The 22,397-nt window shown below is 35.1% G+C and overlaps 1 pseudogene; it reads right to left on the bottom strand.

The window, feature by feature from the left end:
* Window positions 1-3,705: 3,705 nt before the first annotated feature.
* LOC138328274 (pirin-like) lies at window positions 3,706-22,064 on the bottom strand (annotated as a pseudogene).
* Between the last annotated feature and the right edge of the window lie 333 nt (window positions 22,065-22,397).

The following is a 22,397-nucleotide window of genomic DNA, read 5'->3' as shown; positions in this document are numbered from 1 at the left end:
TAATTCACCAAGAGAAATATGTTAAAAGTCACAATTGTATAGCTATAGGCAGTTTATACATTCATCCATTTCTGAATAATTTTCACATATCAAATTTTCTTGACCATAAAACAATGTCCCTTAAAACCATGGAAATATTATCCCCTCGAAAATAATCAGCATTTATTGCTCGAAAGGAATGATCAGATGTCAATCTTCATTTACTTATAACTCCTTGATATATGTACTTTATGTGTCATCTCAGATTCAAGATCAGGATTCACTTTTTGTAAAATATGTAGATTTATATTATGATTGATCATACATGGTATGACCCATCAGTATCTATTATAATTAAAATTGGTAGTACAATTAAAGAAATAGTTATAGGAAGCAAGATCTGATAATTAAGAAAACAGTAGAATTTTTATTGCAGTGTATGTCAACAAAACTGTGAAATAGTAATCTACCTGGTATAACTTTTCAGCATTTTTAATGACAAAAGCAAAACACAAAACAAAATTTACTCTATACCGGTATGTATTTTTTTTTTAATTTTGCAACACAACAATAACACTTAATCATGTAACATACAGATATAATGTTACAAGTCATTCAGAGGCGGCAAGTCTATATAGTGCTCGCAATTACAACAAGCTTAAAGGTGGCACATCACATATATCTATACTGTATTATGACTTTAGCACATGTACACCACAACTCATGTGGGTCTAAAGCATTCATAAATTTACAATCAAAGTTCGTTTTAAAGCATCTAAACACCATCTAATGTTAATTGACTACCTCGGAGCCTTAAAAACCATAAAAAAAAAAAGATTCCCCACATTCAATCTGGCGCAGTGAAAACTTACCGAGCGGCATTTATAAAAAACGACAAGCGTTATGAAATTACTGTTTATTTATAATTACTGTTAATTGAATTTCTTTATTTAAAACACTCTGAAAATTAATATGAACGGCATATAGTTTCTTCATTTTATTTCTTTTGTAAATTGATTTGCAGCTTATTCACTTTCTGAAAGAATTTTGTGAAAGGAATAAATTTTGCCCAAAAAGGCAACACCTCAATTTTAAAACACTTTGGGCCACTTATTAAGTCAAATACTTTAGTACTTAAGAAATCTATCTATTTCGTAAAATTAATATTCGTGATCCCAACTACAAATGTATACAGGTACAAGATTCGAGAACACCAGAGCTGTTTGTCATACTTCATTGATCAATCGTTTTTAAAAACATTTATCAAATTGATACAAAAACTACAAAAATATGAAATAAAGTAAAACACATCATTTGACTATGAAATATGTGGTGTTATATGCTATCAAAAAAAAAAACAGTGCTTAGCTGTGAAATGCAGTACATGTAGCTGTATAAAGGCTACGATAAAATCAAACAAAATAAAAATAATGAAAAAGAAGAAAAAATTCTAACACAAAAGTTTAAAAAATGTAAATAAAAATATTATGACATAAAAACAAATGAAAACATTTATTTAAAAAATGTAAATAAAAATATTATGACATAAAAACAAATGAAAACATTTATTACTAGTATATTGTTTTTATAATCTCATTTTGTACCCTTTTCCTCAGTTTCATTTTATAACAGAAGCAAAATATTCCAATTTAACAAAGGGCAATAACTCTGTAAATTGTACTTCACAAAATCTAACAGTAGTAAGTAACTGTTAGTATCACATAAAGATAAGACATCTTAATAAACAAACAAGTAATTTGATTCAAATTATATCTTAATGTTTGCAATATTTTGTAAACTTACTCTACGAGGATCGAGCCAATAGGAAGAGTATCATATAGAATCATTTGCTTTGGTTTGCTCCCTGTTAACCAATCCACAGTCAAGAGCTGTTAAAATTATTTGTATTTTGTATTTATAAATGTTTTATATTCATGAAGCATTTGAATTCACATTTCAGCTCTCTTGCGAATATCTCATGAAAACCATGTTTGAGCTCTCTTTCGAAATTATGTGAATTCAAAAATGTGTAAAGTTACTGTAATATCAGGAAAATAAAGCAGTTAGTTGAATTCTATATTTGCATATTACAGAGTTATCTGCCTTTGCGAGTAGGTATTGATTGTGACGTCATGTGGTTTCCGAGCGTAACATCATTTTTTCAGAAAAATGACGTGACTTTCACCCACAAAATAATGATGTCACAATGGTTACCTACCTGCAAGGCAGGTAACTCTGTAATATGCAAAGACGGAATACCATTTCCTAAATAAAACTGTATTAGAACATACGTAAGTATATATCTAGCCATGTCAAGTCAATTTGAAAAATTATGGTATACAAATGTATAGAGTTTAAAATCAAGACAGATTTTCTTTAACACAGTTATGTATACCATGAATGTCAAAGAATAGCTAAAATGTATAAAGCGGAGCATCACGTCAGAACTAGGTATAATTAAAACTAAATATATATTTCTTTTCACATAAGAGAAATTGTAACAAAATAAAACATATAGCTTTAAAGAAATAAATAACATACAGAATTAAAACTGTACATACTTGTAATTAAAAGAGCATTAAAAGTCTCGGGGGTTAAAGCAGATATCAATCTCTTCATATTAAATATTATATGAGTATTAAATACAAATACGGTTGTTCCCATTAACTTCCTGTTACATGTAACTCATTCACCCATAGACAACTGTAGCCTCTTCGAAATCAAAGACTAGACTGGTTCATTATGAAATTTCAGGGGTGACAGAGTTAAACAGTGTGACAAAAAGAACACAGATACCAAACTGATATTACAAAAATATCAATAATCCAAAAAGTAAAAATTAAGTACATGTATATTTATAAATTATCAAAACATATTATAAACCAAGTTCTTTGTCTCCAAACATAAAATATGTTAAGATTTTATCATCTTGAATAAATCATAAGAACGCAGAATGATTAGGACTGTATTAGGGTTCAAACTAAACTTTTACCTTAGATTTATTTTCAACATTTATAACTGCTTGTCATTCTTAATAATATCTTCCTTAAAATGTTAGAGACAAATAGTAAACTACTAGAGTACATCCACTAAAATATATCTCCTAGCTGTATATATATAACAACAGAGATAGTAACCCCTGGAATATTGAGGATGATCTGCTAGTTGTAGCTGCATGGCAAGCATGACATAAAGTTGTCAGATCAAACTATGCAGCAAAGGTAGCTCAATGTCCATACTAACGGGTCAGAAATAAGAATTGTATACATTGTACATGTATCAATGTACATATGTATGTATGCATGAGTGTATATATACCGGGTAATTAAAAGTATCTTATTTTTTTTTCAAAATTCTCCTCAGGACTTCATGAGAAGAAATCTCCTAAGAAAGTAGAACATTTTTATACCTACTGCTTGCTGCAGATATTTTTTCCAAACTGAAAAGTCATGTAAAAAAATTTTCATGAACGTTACATATTAAATTAATTTCACCAATAATTTCATATCATTGGTTGTATAAGAGTTGTCTCCCTTCCCCTGATAACATCAAACAGAAGAGATAAATTCAAAGCCAATTGCTTTATGCAACATAAAAAATAACATCTATAATGATACATCTGTTAAAGACATGCTCCACTGCTGACAAATGGTATTTTTTATCAATCACTATTAAATAACAGGAGCAGACGATTTTTTCAGGTACAAGGTATTTTGTATTTTCAGTTACAAAAGTTACTTATTTTACACCATTACCACCATTGAAAAGTTTGAGCTTCTAATTTTACTTCAAGTTAAAAATATGAAAAATAGTTAATTGCATCCTGAAAAAATTCCATGGCACTAAATCTTATATAGAATGAAGTAATGATTGCGCGTGCACCAAAGGCGAAATAAATTATTTTAAGTTATTTTTTGTGTTAATTAGGCATATATATACACGATTAAACACCAATTATTGTTCAAATGATGAATATCATTTATGCTCTGTCAGCAGTGGAGCATCTTTAACTATCAACATCATTTTACTGTCACACTCTGGTATTGTAAACTACTTTCACACTTATATTCGTAATTATCATTTGTTATAACTTGTCTAAACCAGATATCAATGTCACTGAAACCATATTTGTCGGTATAGACAGGTTTCTGATTTGCAAAGAATACACAATGTACTGAATAGACAGTGATCCTGATTAGAAAAGGGTCGGTTTTGACAGGTTACATGGTATAAATAATCGTAGTAGTTAGAAAGTCAAATTTTAATCCTTCATACATGTATAAAGTATAATAAAAGAACAAAGTACAGATAATGGTAAATTAAAATACCTCTAACAAAATTCACAATACAGAATGCCTATTAGTGAAAGGGGAGGCATGGGATACCTAATGGTGGCTTGATATAAATGTAATTTTATATAGCTACATGTATATTAAGATTTCATCAATATAACAATAGCATTCATTGATAATAAATACAGCTGTACAATCAATCTTGATATATTACTTATAAGCTCCAACACGTTGTCACAAACACATAAATACCAAAGCTCCAGTCACACGGTTCAATATATGGGCCATAGTCATCATAGATTAACATCATTTAGGCTTACTTTCTATCTTGAAACATAGAATGTCATAAGTTGATCTAAAATTAGTAATGCAATTTTAAGATGAAATTCTATCCTTATAAAGTTCGAAGGAATAATAGAATCTTACATGGGTCTGTCAGGTGGACAGGGATATCTCAACCTGAGTGAAAAATTTTAGCTGGTTAACCCGAGGCTTGCCGAGGGTTGATGGCCAAAATCTTTTACAAGGGTTGAATTATACCTGTTCACCTGACAGACCCATGTTTGATTCTTTTTCTCCCATACTTAAACGAAACATGATGAAAATAAAGTCATATAGAAACATTTTCAAAGCGCCGCCATCATAGGAATGTCGCAATGCGTCAAAATCAATGACGTCGTTGACAATAGACACCGCATGTAATAATGACGTCACGTGAGAGCTGCCTTTTCCCTACCCCGTTAAAAGACAGAGTTATCTTTACCCTAGCAACCGCGGGATAACCCTGTCAAATATGGGAGAACAGTCTGTTTATTCTTGTATCTTTTGAAACATCTTTACAACATGTCATATTATGCATTTATGGCCCTGGTGGCATGCGATATGAAGGTTTATTCACATGAAGGTGTAATATTTCACAAAGGATTGTCCCTTAAAGGCCCACTACCTTTCCGAAACGGATTTGAATTTTTAAAATGGAAATGTAAAACAAGATCGATAATTTTGTAGAGTCCATAAAATTATTAACTTACCGTTAATACTACATTAATCATCACCTTCTGAACGATTTGATTAAAATAAATAAAATGTTTATTTTCATAACGCGGGTCGTATTATGTTTCCTGCCATCGTCCTAAATACCGCGCGGTAGTTGACTATCACTGCCCCAGACGGCAAAACAGCTAATTGACTCTCCACTGTTTTCATATATTACGCAGGAAATCTTGCATATGTTTGGTGTCATAACCTCATTTTAGATCATCGGTATGCATTTTCTGATGTTATTGATGTTTTTTAAGAAACCTTTATATTTTGCTCCGGAAAGGTAATGGGCCTTTAAGGGGCATCTGAGGGTAAACAAATCTGTTATCAGGGAATTAATTGTTTATTATACTGAAATTTTGCAATTTGCTTCTCTGGAGGGCTTGTGGTATTGTATAAAGATATCTTAACCACTCATCATGCAGCCACTGCAGCCATTCTTGTTGTGGCATTTATAATTTTCAGTCAAATTTTCAGAAAGAATTATTTGAGAATACATGGTTTCTATAAAACACTTGAAAACAAAGATCAGACATGTAAAATTAAGCAGTCACTGAGAAAATCCCTGATTTTATATTTCAATAAATATCCTGCGTTCATAAATTGGTTTCCAGGTGTTTTAAACATGTTTCATATTGATAACTAAAAGTTTGACTTTGGCCCATTTAATGATCCACTACCATTAAGTACATTCAGAAATCACAGTTACTTACAATCCATCAGCATACAAATCTTTCCAAAGCACATACTACATACCATATATGACGATTAGATCAATATTACATACTACCCTAATCTAAAACATCACCGATTGGTTAAGTAGTCGGACTTCCAAGTTTTCGCGACTTCAAACCCTTTCTGTTTCAACTTGTAATCCAAAATGGCCTCCTGAATTTCTTCTTCGGTATTCATTACAAATGGACCTAAACAATATTTAAATTAAGTCTATACACATGTAGTTTGAATTTTGTTATAACTTATACATTATATGAAGCGACCAGTGTCATTATAAGATATGACAATTAAAGTTTGATGGTGGTGAAAGCCTGGCATGTATGAATCCAGAAGAAAATACCAATTCAATTTACAGTATCATCAGTATCTAGCAAACTAATCCATTAGTGGCCAAGACCTCAAATTAAACTTATGGACAATTAATTGTAGTAGTTTTTTTTATTCATTTATCCCTAAAAATACACTTGAGCTCTTCTAATACAATGGCTAGAACAGTCCATTTAAATTTTCAGGGGTGAGTTAACTATTCTTTCACATATCTGTTGATCAGTTGTAATATTTGAATCAAGTATTAATTAAGTCACTCACCGTGGGTAGCAACAGGTTCATGTAAAGGTTGACCACCTATTAACACAAAATGACATTCCTCTGGTCCCTGAAATAGTCGATGAAGAAAGGTCTTTGATGGTTATGCAGTGATTTTAGAGAAAAGTCTGATCACCCAGAGGAAAACCACCACCTACACCTAGCAGTTGCCTCACACATGTATGGAGGACTGTACCTCGAGGTATAAATTTCTTTCCAATGAAATATTATTTTTATAAAAACTGAACTTGAAATAAGGTTGAATAACATTCTAATAATAGGTAATTAATCAGAAAAATGTTAAGCTCGCGACTGCAATGCATTTCTACAGAAAAGTACAGTACCTCTGGTTTGGTAAACATGTTTGTATTAAAGGGACATCACTCTATCATCCTAAAATATGTTTATCTCAGATCTACACGATCAGTTACGAAAAGTAAAACTATTACAGCATAATTTTATGTGGTTACCTTGTTCACAGCGACTAAGTTGTCGCCCTCCTCACTGAGGATGAGGGCATGGTGAGGGCTGCCCTCGATTTGGCCCCCTTCTGGTCCTGTAAGTGTAAGGAAAATAATGTGTGACAATTATAGTACATGTGTGTTTTATTATTTATACCTTCAATAGGGTGTGAAAGTAACAAAACAGCATTTAATTTTCATCGCAGATTCTTATAATTATTTGTGATGTGCTCAGGCTTGCTTAGCGTACCTATGATTGCTGTTTCACTGAGCATTAAAAATGTCATTTAAATTCTACAATGCTACATATAGTGTTGTTCTCTGCTTTTAAATTAAGGAATCTTTAACTTAAAATTCTCCATAGCAAAACAGATTTTAAGGATGCCCTTCCTAACTTAAGATTTGTTCTTAACTTTTGTAATGCTTTCTCATGGAGAATTTTTAATTTTAGGAATTTCCTTAAAGTTAAAGATGCTCCACCGCCGACCTAGCATAAATGATATTCATCATTTGAACAATAATTGGTATTTAGTCGTGTATATATATGTCTAATTAACACAAAAAAATATATAAAATAATTTATTTTGCCTTAAGTGCATGCGCAATCAGTACTTTATTCCATATAGGATATAGTGCCACAGAATTTTTTTCGAGATGCAATTAATTATTTTTCATATTTTTAAGTTGAAGTAAAATTAGAAGCTGAAACTTTTCAGTGGTGGTAATGGTGTAAAGTAAGTAACTTTTGTACCTGAAGAAAAATACTAAATCGTCTGTTCATGTTTTTGACAGTGAAAAAATTACCATTTGTCAGCGGTGGAGCATCTTTAAGAAATTAATGTTCATGAACCTGGGCCCTGGACCTAAAGATTAGTTTCAACTACCTGTATAATCATATAGGTCCAGGTAAAACTAATCTACAACGAAAGGTGTAATAATCTATATACTGTCACAATAGTGACAATCAAACATAACAGCCATGATTTAAACATAAAAACAATTCCAAATTTGAATTTGATGTCTTATTCTTCACGTCTTTTACTTATCACTTAGCACATCCTGTACATGTCGTTATATTTACCCTTGGACTATGTCATAGAAACACTGAAGGCTCTGTCTACAGCAACAGATGAGCAGATAATTTGGTCCTTTGATGTACATCAAAATAGTCACATAATAGTCCAATGTACTTGACTTTGTGTGACATTTGAAGTGCTTGCTCTTTGTAATCTTCGAAGGAAGTCTCTGCTAGCCTGTGATTGGTCAATTTTTTTCTCCTGAACTGCCTTTAGTTTCACTATGAGATAAAACAGGAGTGGATACAATAATGACAGTGAAAGTAACCCCTGGAGTATCGAGGATGCATATCATGCACTTACCAAACAAAGCTTTACCGCTGAGTACATAGACAAACGAGTTCCAGCCCTTTTTGATTGGCTGGACCAGTTTTCCATCCTTCTGCATCTTGAAGTCTAGGTAGATAGTTTGTGTTCTGGTCAGCATGGGAGACTAAAGCAGCAAATGGAACGGTCGAAAATCAATTATATAGATGCATGTACATGTGGGTTTTTTTTTATTTTTTGGGTTTTTTTTGTTTTTTTTAGGGGAGAGTGCCAAAAAAACAGAACATGGTACAAATGTGTGAATTGATCCTTTTTTAAATTTATCTACCTGTACCAGCAAAGTTTTGTTTACAAGGCAAAAGTTATGAACCAATAGATATTTTTTTATTAATTATTTTTATTGAAGCAATAATGGAAAAAGAATCTAACATTAATTGACAAAGCATCAATGACTCTGAACATACCACAAATAATATATAAGAAAACATCATAAACAATCTCTTAGTCTTTTTGTACTGTACAGAGTACTGACCTTGACCCCTTGCGATTCCCCAGCGATGACCTTGACAGTGGTGTTATCCTTGGTATTCCGGGGAATATCTTTGTCCTGGAGTTCCTGATAAGCTGGATCGATCATCTTGTCCTTACTAGCTAAGTTAACCCAGAGTTGTAGACCATGGACCTCCTCAGTACCCGTGCGGCATCTCACAGTGGACAATACCTCGACCAGCGGTCATCCACTACAAAAACATCAACTTTAAGACCAGGCTCCATGATCATGAAACAATCTTAGACTTAAGTTTAGACTTAGCCAATCAGAAATGACGTCACCTTTTGTAATGTCATATTTGATTGGCTAAGTCTAAACGTAAGACAGGCTCAGACTTCAGATTTTTTTCATGATCCTGAGGCCAGGCGTCATCCACTACAAAAATACTAACTTTGATACAAATTTCCTACATTTATAATCTATGATCAAGGTTTGGAAAACAACCATGAAAACATAACAAGCAATTCACTTCATGCAGTAAACAAAAATTATGAGAAGGAAATTATGAAGCTGTTATTTTATGAAAACCAACTATCTTTCAGGGCTGCTAAATTCCATAGTTTCAATTTCAAGAAATTTCATTTCAAAATATTATTTGAAAAAGGATTGAACAACAGACATAGCCTATATAAGTTCTCTCCCTGAAGATTCCATAGTTTCCATTTCAAAACAAGTTCGTGAAGATTTACATTCAAGGATTTAAAAATTGAATGGAAACTTTTATAAGTATTAGTGATGTAGATATTAATTCATGGAAATAAACTTTGGTGAATTTACTTGGATCACAAAATTTGTGAAATTAAATCACAAGCAAAAACTTTTCTCTTTTGGTGCTTAAAAATGATATGGGTACAGCTTAAACACAAACCCTGCTTACTGTTATTCACCATATTACCTGTACGTCACCTGCGTGTAGTGTTCCTTTATGACCACAGCAGTCCTCGTGCATCCCAGCACCTTTCAGTACATATGACACCTGCATATACAATATAGCATGAATGTGATGCCTTTGCATGTGAATTTTCTTGTTAGTTTTCCATAATCATAATTAAACATACTCTCAACTAAGGCAGCAAAGATAAAGGTTCTCCTGCCACATGTACATCAGTTGGGTAAAGTACAATTTACTGCAGATAAGAAAAGTTCCACCTTCCGGTGATTGTGACGTCATATTTAGTCATTATCACTAGAAGATGGTACTAACCAACGATGAAACATATTTTACCCAAGTCATTTTGGTATTCTCAAAACCGAAAAATTGACATATATGGTCACACCTTGAAATGATGAATTTATTATGTCAAACTTTGGTAGCTTCACAAACACTTCGATACTAATAGGTCCATCTAGGTGAGGTGTGAGGCACCTATAACCATCAATAAATAAGATTTCTATCATAGTATTTGAAATTAGTGAAAGAGTACACCTGGGTTTTCATATTGTATTCTTAATTATTTTGGTACTTTTCCACCAACATCAGTAGTAAATTTTTCATAAAGTTTATAATTTGTTTTGAGCTTGTTAAAAAAGTACTAAAAAAGTACTGTACTTTTTTTGTACTGTTTTAGTACTTTTTGGTCTACCTAGAAAAGTACTAAAAAAGTACTGTACTTTTTTGTACATTTTCTAGACAAAAGAAAAGGTAAACAAGAGGCCCATGGGCCTTAACGGTCACCTGAGTTAGAATACATAATGAAACAAATAATAAAACAAATGAAAGACATAAAAACACTATATGCTCTATTGCTGGGCCTTGAAGTTGGTCAGTTATTTATAAATTTGACCTTTTTAGACTATGAAGAGTTTTGCTTCCATCAAACCTGTGAACTTAGAGAGAGGTATTTTTTGAAATTTTAATCAATTTGACCCTGTTTGGTCCTGCCCCTCTGGTCCCCCAGGGGGTCATCGAGGACGGATATGGATGTTGAAATGCTATATCTTAGGCTAATAATTCTAATCAAGTTTGACTAATTTCCTACGAAAATTGGGCAAATAATGTTCACAAATATGTTTTTCCTATATAAACTAAAGCAAACTTGACCCCTCCCCAGGGGGTAACGTAAGACCCCAAGTTCATATAATTCACAGTTTTTATAAAAACACCTGAAGACCTTTCCATCTATAATTATTTGATTCTACTATATCCAGAATTTTAGAAGATTTTTGAAGTTTTAGCCTATTTGATCCTTTTTTAGCCCCGCCCCTCTACCCCCAGGGGGTCGGCCAGGACCAATGTGGATATGATATTAAAATGCTATCTCAGGCTAATAATTCTAACCAAGTTTGACTCATTTCCTATGAAAATTCAGCAAAAAATGCTCATTAATGTGTTTTTCCTATATAAACTACAGTAAACTTGACCCCCTCCCCAAGGGGAAACAGGAGATCCCAGGGTCATATAATTTACAATTTTTATAAACAAACTTTAAGACCTTTTTATCTATAAAGTGTATTTGATTATACCATTTCCAGAATTTTAAAAGAATATTTTTGAAGTTTTAGCCTATTTGACCTTTTTTGGCCCCGCCCCTCTGCCCCCAGGGGGTCGGCCTGGACCAATATGGATATGATATTAAAATGTTATCTCAGGCTAATAATTCTAACCAAGTTTGACTCGTTTCAAATGAAAATTGAGCAAAAAATGCTCATAAATGTGTTTTCCCTATATAAAGTATAGTAAACTTGACCCCCTCCCCAGGGGGAAATTTGAGACCTCAGGGTCATATAATTCACAATTTTTTAGTAAATGAAAAGTATTTGTTTCTACCATTTCCAGAATTTCAGAAGAAGATTTTTGAAGTTTTAGCCTATTTGACCCTTTTTTAGCCCCGCCCCTCTGCCCCCAGGGGGTCAGCCAGGACCAATGTGGATATGATATTAAAATGCTATCTCAGGCTAATAATTCTAACCAAGTTTGACTCATTTCCAATGAAAATTGAGCAAAAAATGCTAATAAATGTGTTTTCCCTATATAAACTATAGTAAACTTGACCCCCTCCCCAGGGGGAAACGTGAGACCCCAGGGTCATATAATTCACAATTTTTGTAAAGGACCTTAAGACCTTTCTATTTATGAAAAGTATTTGATTCTACCATTTCCAGAATTTCAGAAGAAGATTTTTGAAGTTTTAGCCTATTTGACCCCTTTTGACCCCGCCCTTAAGGCCCCTGGGGGTCAGTCATAGAAAATTTGTTAATAGGATTAAATGGCCATCTCATACTGATAATTCTGACAACATTTGACTCATTTCCTATTACAAATGACCAAATAATGCGCAAAAAAGTGTTTTCTCAATATAAAGTATAGTAAACTTGACCCCCTCCCCAGGGGGAAACTAGAGACCCCAGGGTCATATAATTCACAATTTTTGTAAAGGACCTTAAGACCTTTCTATCTATGAAGAGTATTTGATTCTACCACATCTGTGAGTAGAGAAGAAGATTTTTGAAATTTTACTCAATTTTACCCCTTTTGGCCCCTCCCACAGCCCCCTGGGTGGTGGGTGGGGACCATACAATTCACAAATTTGATTGGCCTTATGTCTTAGAAGGTTTGTGCAAAATTTCATTGAAATTGCTTCAGCAGTTTTGGAGAAGAAGTCGAAAATGTAAATTGTTTACGGACATACGACGCACGACGCACAACGGACGATGCACGACGCACGACGCACGACGACGGACAAAAGGCGATTAGAATAGGTCACTTGAGACTTCGTCTCAGGTGACCTAAAAAAAATTACACTGAGTGCATTTTTTTGTACTTTTTTGTACTTTTTGTACTGCTTTAGTACTTTTTGGCCTACCTATAAAAGTACTATAAAAGTACTGTACTTTTTTAGTACTTTTTCTGGATAAAAAAGGTCAAAAAAAGTACTGTACTTTTTTAGTATTTTTTATAGATGAAAAAAGGTCAAAAAAAGTACACAGTGTGCTTTTTTTGTACTTTTTCCCCTCATAGAGTACTTTTTTGTACTTTTTGTACTATTTTAGTACTTTTTGGCCTACCTACAAAAGTACTATTAAAGTACTGTACTTTTTTAGTACTTGTTCTGGATGAAAAAAAAAAGCACACAAAAAGTACACATGCCACGGTGTGCTTTTTTTGTACTTTTTTCCCCCACAGAGTGCTTTTTTTGTACTTTTTCTGTATGGTGTAAAACAATAGAGTGTACTAAAAGCATGCTTTTATGAGCCTGTTTTAGTACTTTTGTACTTTTTTTGACTAATTTTGGAACCGGGAGGTAAGTTCGGTTCCAAATTGAGTAAACTTTTTAGTGTACTTTTTTTTGTACTTTATTTTGGTATGGGTAGAAAGATTTTCATGTTATTTTTACATCATTTTTACTACATAAGACATATGTCTTGAAACCCTCTAATGTAAATATTTATTTTTTCATATTTAACTTCTACACTTTACTTACTGTTTCAAAGCCTCTGTGTGGATGATCAGGAAACCCTGCTGGTGGTGTGACATAAAACTCGTCTAACATCAGAAACGGGTCCAGGTAGTCAACCTACAGGGACAGACAAACACAAAAACTGAGGAGGTGTGAAGTATCATTTGAAATCTTATAATGCTTAAGATTTTATATTCTTTGTGTTTTCATATTTTTTTTATGATTGTATTTTTGCATTCATCAAGAGTTAAAAGTCTTTTGAATGATTTACCTAAAATGCACAATATTTCTTTCTAAGAGTAGTTATGAAAATTTAATTGCTACTGTTACTTTGCGAATTTTCAATTAAATTTTCCAAAGACTATATATTACATGGCATTACTATGAAATAGCTGATGCATTGACTAAGCAAGGTTTGTAATTTTCGCTGTCCACATATATTCCTTTTAAGCAAAGGAAAGGAAAAGGACCCTACTTTTTTTTCTGGAATTCTATTCCAACAAGAGGCCCACAGGGCCTGTATTGCTCACCTGGGTTTTTTTTTACAGTAATTATCACAAAACTCTTACAATTAGAACAAGAGGCCCATGGGTCATCTGACTCATTGCACAAAACAACAATTAAGAAAATTTGCCCTTTCGAGGCCACATTCCTCAGCCCCTAGGGGTCGGACCAGGCTCATTTATATAAAATATGATTGTCCTTCCCAAATGATATTTTACACCAAATATAGATGAAATCCATTCAAGGATGAAGGAGGAGTAGGATTTTAAAGCTAAAATTAAGAAAATTTGCCCTTTTTTGGGCCCCATCCCTCAGCCCCTAGGGGTCGGACCAGGCTCATTTATATAAAATATGATTGTCCTTCCCTAATATGATATTTTACACCAAATATGGATGTAATCCGCTCAACGTTTAAGGAGGAATAGGCTTTTTATAAATAATCTTATGCACGATGCACGGCGGACGGCGCACGCGCACGACGACAGACGAAACACGATGACAAAAGTGACTCGAAATTTGTTTAATTTTCAATCACAACCATCTAATGATGCTATAGATACCATACAAAATATGCTTTCCAATACATAGATTCAGAGGAATTAAGTAATTTTTATGAAAATAGTAGCCTAATTGACCTTTTTTGGCCCCGCATCTAAGGCCCTGTGGGGTCAGCCCTATCATTTGTATAATTTCAAATACCAACCCTATAAGGATGCTACCATTGCATTATGAGTGCTCTTCCATGCTTAGTTGCAGAAAAGAAGTCGCTTAATGGAAATAGCCAAATTGACCCCTTTTGACCCAACCCCTCTGGCCCCTGGGGGTCAGCCCCATCATTTGCACAATTTTGAATCTCTACCCTATAAGGATGCTACCATTGCATACTGAGTGCTCTCCCCATGCTTAGTTGCAGAGAATAAGTCGTTTATATGGAAATAGCCAAATTGACCCCTTTAGACCCAGCCCCTCTGGCCCCTGGGGGTCTAATCCCATCATTTATACAATTTTGAATCCCCATCCTATAAGGATGCTACCATTGCATTATGAGTGCTCTCCCATGCTTAGTTGTAGAAAAGAAGTTTTTTATATGGAATTAGTCAAATTGACCACTTTTGACCCCGACCCTCAGGCCCTGGGGCTCAGCCCCATCGTTTGTACAATTTGGAATTCCCACCCTATAAGGATGCTACCTTTGCATTATGTTTGCTATCCCATGCTTAGTTGCAGAGAAGAAGTCATTTATATGGATATAGCCATATTGAGCCCTTTTGACCCCGCCCTTCAGACGCCGAGGGGCTCAGCCCCATCATTTGTACAATTTTGAATCCCCACCCTATATGAATGCTACCATTGCATTATGGGAGTGACGACAGACGAAACACGATGACAAAAGTGACTTCGAAATTTGTTTAATTTTGAATCACAACCATCTAATGATGCTATAGATACCATACAAATATGCTTTCCAATACATAGATTCAGAGGAATTAAGTAATTTTTATGAAAATAGTAGCCTAATTGACCTTTTTGGCCCCGCATCTAAGGCCCTGGGGGGTCAGCCCTATCATTTGTACAATTTCAAATCCCAACCCTATAAGGATGCTACCATTGCATTATGAGTGCTCTTCTATGCTTAGTTGCAGAGAAGAAGTCGTTTATATGCAAATAACTAAATTGACCCCTTTTGACCCCTCCCTTCTGGCCCCTGGGGGTCAGCCCCATCATTTGCACAATTTTGAATCTCTACCCTATAAGGATGCTACCATTGCATACTGAGTGCTCTCCCATGCTTAGCTGCAGAGAATAAGTCGTTTATATGGAAATAGCCAAATTGACCCCTTTAGACCCAGCCCCTCTGGCCCCTGGGGGTCAATCCCATCATTTATACAATTTTGAATCCCCATCCTATAAGGATGCTACCATTGCATTATGAGTGCTCTCCCATGCTTAGTTGTAGAAAAGAAGTTTTTTTATATGGAATTAGTCAAATTGACCACTTTTGACCCCGACCCTCAGGCCCTGGGGCTCAGCCCCATCGTTTGTACAATTTGGAATTCCCACCCTATAAGGATGCTACCTTTGCATTATGTTTGCTATCCCATGCTTAGTTGCAGAGAAGAAGTCATTTATATGGATATAGCCATATTGAGCCCTTTTGACCCCGCCCTTCAGACGCCGAGGGCTCAGCCCATCATTTGTACAATTTTGAATCCCCACCCTATATGAATGCTACCATTGCATTATGGGAGTGACGACAGACGAAACACGATGACAAAAGTGACTTCGAAATTTGTTTAATTTTGAATCACAACCATCTAATGATGCTATAGATACCATACAAATATGCTTTCCAATACATAGATTCAGAGGAATTAAGTAATTTTTATGAAAATAGTAGCCTAATTGACCTTTTTGGCCCCGCATCTAAGGCCCTGTGGGGTCAGCCCTATCATTTGTATAATTTCAAATACCAACCCTATAAGGATGCTACCATTGCATTATGAGTGCTCTTCCATGCTTAGTTGCAGAAAAGAAGTCGCTTATATGGAAATAGCCAAATTGACCCCTTTTGACCCAACCCCTCTGGCCCCTGGGGGGCAGCCCCATCATTTGCACAATTTTGAATCTCTACCCTATAAGGATGCTACCATTGCATACTGAGTGCTCTCCCATGCTTAGTTGCAGAGAATAAGTCATTTATATGGAAATAGCCAAATTGACCCTTTAGACCCAGCCCCTCTGGCCCCTGGGGGTCAATCCCATCATTTATACAATTTTGAATCCCCACCCTATAAGGATGCTACCATTGCATTATGAGTGCTCTCCCATGCTTTGTTGTAGAAAAGAAGTTTTTTATATGGAATTAGTCAAATTGACCACTTTTGACCCCGACCCTCAGGCCCTGGGGCTCAGCCCCATCGTTTGTACAATTTGGAATTCCCACCCTATAAGGATGCTACCTTTGCATTATGTTTGCTATCCCATGCTTAGTTGCAGAGAAGAAGTCATTTATATGGATATAGCCATATTGAGCCCTTTTGACCCCGCCCTTCAGACGCCGAGGGGCTCAGCCCCATCATTTGTACAATTTTGAATCCCCACCCTATATGAATGCTACCATTGCATTATGGGAGTTATCCAATGCTTAATTTCAGAGAGGAAGTCGTTTATTTGGAAAAAGCCAAATTGACCACTATTGACCCCGCCCCTCAGGCCCCCAGGGGGTCAGCCCCATCATTTGTACAATTTTCAGTTAGTAGCCCATAAGGATGCTACCAGTCAAATTTTGTTGAAATCCCACCAGCGGTTATGGAGAAGAAGTCGATTGTTGGAGGACGGACGAACAACAGATAACTGCCTACAGACGTCGTACGCCGGACGCCACGGTATGGCATAAGCTCAGTTTGGTCCTTCGGACCCAAGTGAGGTAACAAGAGATCCCAGAGGGATCTTGGCGCCCACCAAAGAATGATCTATATCTGACAAAGGAAAGATGGATCTTTTCTCTACTTTTAAAACTTTTTCAAACATACTACATATAAAATTTGAGACAGATCGCTTCAGTACCTTTTGAGAAATAGCGGTAACAAACTTCAACTATCAAAATCCAAGATGACTCCATGGCGGCCATCTTGTTGATCAATCGGTCCCAAATCACAATATGCACAACTAGGGCCCTAGGGGAACCTACATGTGAAATTTGAGAAAGATCCATTCAATACTTTCTGAGAAATAGCGATAACAAACTTTGAATATAAAAAATCCAAGATGGCTGCCTGGCAGCAATTTTGTTGACCGATCGGTCCCAAATCACAAAGTGCACAAGTAGGGTCCTAGGGGAATCTACATATGAATTTTGAGACAGATCCCTTCAGTACTTTCTGAGAAATAGCGATAACAAACTTTGAATAACAAAATACATGATGGCTGCCTGGCGGCCATCTTGTTGACCGATCGGTCTCAAAATGCAATATGCACAACTAGGTCCCTAGGGGAACCTACATATGAAATTTGAGACAGATCCCTTCAGTACTATCTGAGAAATAGCCATATCAAACTTTAACTATCAAAATCCAAGATGGCGGCCTGGCGGCCATCTTGTTCACCGATTGGTCCAAAAATGCAATATGCACAACAAGGGCCTTAGGGGAGCCTACATATTAAATTTGAGAAAGATCCCTTCAGCACTTTTTGAGAAATAGGGATATCAAACCTTATCTATCAAAATCCAAGATGGCCGGCGGCCATCTTGTTTTTCCGATCAGCCTCAAAATCTGTATGGCACAACTAGGGACCAAGGGTAACCTCCATGAGAAGTTTGAACAAAATCCCTTCAGTAGTTCTCAAGAAATATCGATAACAAACTTCAACTGCCAAAATCAAAGATGGCTGCCTGGCGGCCATCTAGCCTCAAAATCTGTATGGCACAACTAGGGACCAAGGGTAACCTTCATGTGAAGTTTGAACAAAATCCCTTCAGTAGTTCTCAAGAAATATCGATAACAAACTTCAACTGCCAAAATCAAAGATGGCTGCCTGGCAGCCATCTTGTTTTTTCTGATCAGCCTCAAAATCTGTATGGCACAAATATGGACCAAGGGGACCCTCCATGTGAAGTTTGAATAAAAGCCCTGCAGCAGTTTTTAAGAAACAGTGATAACAAGCATTGTTTACGGACGGACGACGGACGGCGGACTGCGGACGACGGACGGTGGACGACGGACCATGGATGCAGGGCGATTTGAATAGCCCACCATCTGATGATGGTGGGCTAAAAACATAAGGGGACCCCATTTTATCCGAGGAGGACCTTATTTGTGTAACACCAAACGCAACCACTACTTAGTATAATAAATGATATTATTTTTTTATTTGAATACCCAGTATTTTCAAAAACATATCATTATCAAATCAATAGGCAGCAATTAAATAATCTGTTCATGTACCTCCGGCATCCCAATACTACGTCGTACAACTGCCCCGATATCCTCCTTCTGTTCTTCAGCGTAAACATCCTGCTTTATCGTTTTGACTGACATCTTCTGAGGTGTTGGTCTCACAATTATCACTAATTTTCTTTTTTAATTACTGCCACAAGCATTCTCTGTTAGCCTTGTGCTGAAATAATAAAATAACTGCAATATCATGATCAATTTACAAGCTAAAGAGAAGTTTTCTCTAACCGATGACTAGATCACATAGATCTGATCCATATAAAGATATTATTATATGTCATAAGTCACAATTTCAACTACGAACATTAAAATAATAAATTACAGATCAAGTTTGTAAAATGTAAACCAATAACATTGTCAGCAAAAGTCTTATCAATTGATTTTTAGTTTTTATATTAATGTATATAAACTTGCATGAACATAACATGTAAGAAATTTATCATATCAAAAAATCAATTCAGTGACATAAAATGACCATATCTAATTGATTTTTAGTTTTTATGTTAATGTATATGGTATGCTTGCATGTACATGTACATAACATGTAAGAAATTTATCATATTAAAATCAATTCAGTGACATATATATATAAAGTTTATAAACATACATGTACATGTATGTCCCATAAGATATTTTTGCAATGTTAATGCATAGCCTTCAACATACATAATAATGATGATGCAGCTCTGTGGTTCTAAGTAAATGATGGCATGGTCGCCAGTTTTACTCGGTAGTTACAAATTACGGAATGGCAAAAAGGAAAATAAAATTACCATCACCTACAAAATTCCATGTATAAATTTATGAATAATTTTTTAGCTGATCATTTTATTTTGAAGAATTGATATATAGAGCTGTTATCATATATCGGCATCGCGATATATCACGATTGTAGAGAAGAGACGACGATATCGTTAAAAAACTTATATCTACGATATCGTCGTCAGCTGTAACCCATCATGTGTTAGTTGGAAAGGAAATAAAAACATTGCACTGTCGGACACGGACAGAATCTGATTGACTTGTAAACAAACATCTAATTAAAAGTATCACAAATAAACGTTTGTTTTTGATTAGGGTTGTTATGAGTACCCGGTTACAGGTCGGGTTGAGGATGTAACCGGGTCAAAAAATGTGTACCCGGCCGGTACCCGTCAAAATAGGACAATTCGTCTGGATGTACGTAAACAAGTTCTAGAACTTATATTAAAAGTATTACAAAATCCAACTAATTTGTATTTGTTTTCACTCACCAAGGATGAAACCTTATCTTTTCAATACATTTTAATTGTCATTACCGTCTTTTGATGCGAGAACAATCTACTTGACGGACATGTGCACTTAAATATCAGATAACACAAGAGACCGTCCGAATGTTAGTACTTCCTGTTGCGCATGTCACACACTACGGCAGCTAGTCATCAAATAGAAATCAGATTAACACAAGAGACCACATATGTCCGAATGTAGTACTTCTGTTGCGCATGTGCAAAAGCACTGTGTCGAGTACCCGGGTCTGGGACTGGTATAGCGGGTACCCAGGGACAGACACGCTGGCTAGACTGACACTTTACGGCAGCTTTCATTATTGCAATTATGAAAGTCAAATAGAAATGAAGTAGACACTTAACGACGTGAAGCTATCTTTACTGATACTCTCTATTGATATATATATTTAAGCTTTTAATAATTATTAAACTTGCAAATTAAGACTCATATAGCATTGCCAGATTAGATGTCGATATTATTGCCAATCAGAAGTTTCTCAATATCGAAGTCAAATATTATTGATTTAACACTTTTCTAGCTGTGTTATGCATGTACATTATATATGAATGATCATCATGAGTCACAACTGAATAGGCCTAGCTGCAGACGCATTTATATTTTGCCAATTTTAGCTATCGTTAGCTTACAGGGTGTTACAGTACATATACAGTATCACACAGAACTTTACAAAACAGTAATATTCTAGACTCACCTGACCAGTGCTCAAACAGGATAGTGCTCAAACACTTGCTTTATTTTTCAGCTTCTCATTTCTGAAATCAGTTGATTCTTTAGTCTATGATGTAATTTGAATATGAGCGAACGACTTCTGACGGCAAATTACAAAATTTACGATCGAGAAAATAAACAACAAAACTATTTAATTATGTTGAAATGATAGCGAAACATCTCTTCTTAAAGAAAAAAAAAAAAACTTCCAGTATGTTTTTGGTCTAAGTAACGAAAAATGTTAATTTTACCATTTTGGTTCACTTCCCGCCCTGTTAAAATGCGTGTTAATCCATGATATCTGGTGTAATACCCATGGAATAGTTGACATTGTTTTTGTCAAATATGAACAAGTTCTTGATTTAGAAAATTTTTTTTGTTGTTTTGGGAAATACAGATCTAAATGGAACAGAATAGGTAGAAAACTTGTCATAAATAGCCTATGATGCTTATCCTTTTGTTGGGATGTTCAAGGACTGGTCCCTTCTTTGGCAATTTCCGCCATTTTGACAGTGATCTTTGACTCGCTGTCGAAAACAAACCAACACAAGTACTAAATTTTAATTTTGTTGAAAATAGTTGCCAAAAGTCTGTCTTAATTACAAGTTAAAATAACACAAACTTCAACCTTTGCTTACTATTTTAATCCTAACAGTCAAAATCCGTGTTTTTTGTTCGAGCACTGGTCAGGGTAGTCTAGTGGAAATGTAGCTACTGTTGTAGCGGAAAAGGTATCACCTTCTGACTCAAAAGTCAGTCAGAGGGTGATATCTTTTCCGCTAAAACAGTAGCTAGGGGAAATGTTACATCGGATTTGCATAAACTGATAAAGCCAGAGATTTAAATCTCTAATAAAGCTACCACAAGTCATCACTGTTGCTGTTAAAGAGATAGAAAATAGTCTGCATTAGAAGAAAGCACTAGGCTTGGCCTAGTTCATCGTCTCTAAAGCTCACTCATGATCAGCTTTTCACGACACACGATCGCGCGCGAGCTACATGTAGTTATTCATATCATACGATTCATAAACACAAATACGAGACAAAACCTAGATTTGTGCATTCAAATGACTAAAATCGATACAAATACAGATGTTGGGTTATTTCAAACCAAGATGAAGACCAGAAATGCTAACTTACCAGTCGGCCTATCGCAGCATCCCTTTTGACAGTAAGCAGCGGGTTTATTACGGGTGAAGGTCATACTTGCTCGCAGTTTGGTAACTCCTCTATGAAGAGTTCCAAAACAAAACTCTACTTTCGTTTTGACTCAAACATGCTTGTAATTGGTACTGTTTAGAAGCAGATTTACGATCCAAAATCTCGGTAATACAGACTCGAAACTAAAAATGACTGTATTTTATCATATTAGAATATTTAACTTGTACATGAATGTCCAGCAATTGTTCTTTAAAGGCTGGAAGGATTTAAGGAAGGAATGATAAAATCGCAAGACAATGTACAAGTTACAGTACAGTTCATATATGGACCTAAAGCTACCCGGCTGCCCATAAACAATTTTTAGATGTATTGGGGGTCTAGATTATAAAAAAAATCT

The sequence above is a fragment of the Argopecten irradians genome, chromosome 7 (genome assembly GCF_041381155.1).
Source record: "Argopecten irradians isolate NY chromosome 7, Ai_NY, whole genome shotgun sequence".
Lineage (NCBI taxonomy): Eukaryota > Metazoa > Mollusca > Bivalvia > Pectinida > Pectinidae > Argopecten > Argopecten irradians.
This window is presented reverse-complemented; position numbering and strand designations above follow the sequence as displayed.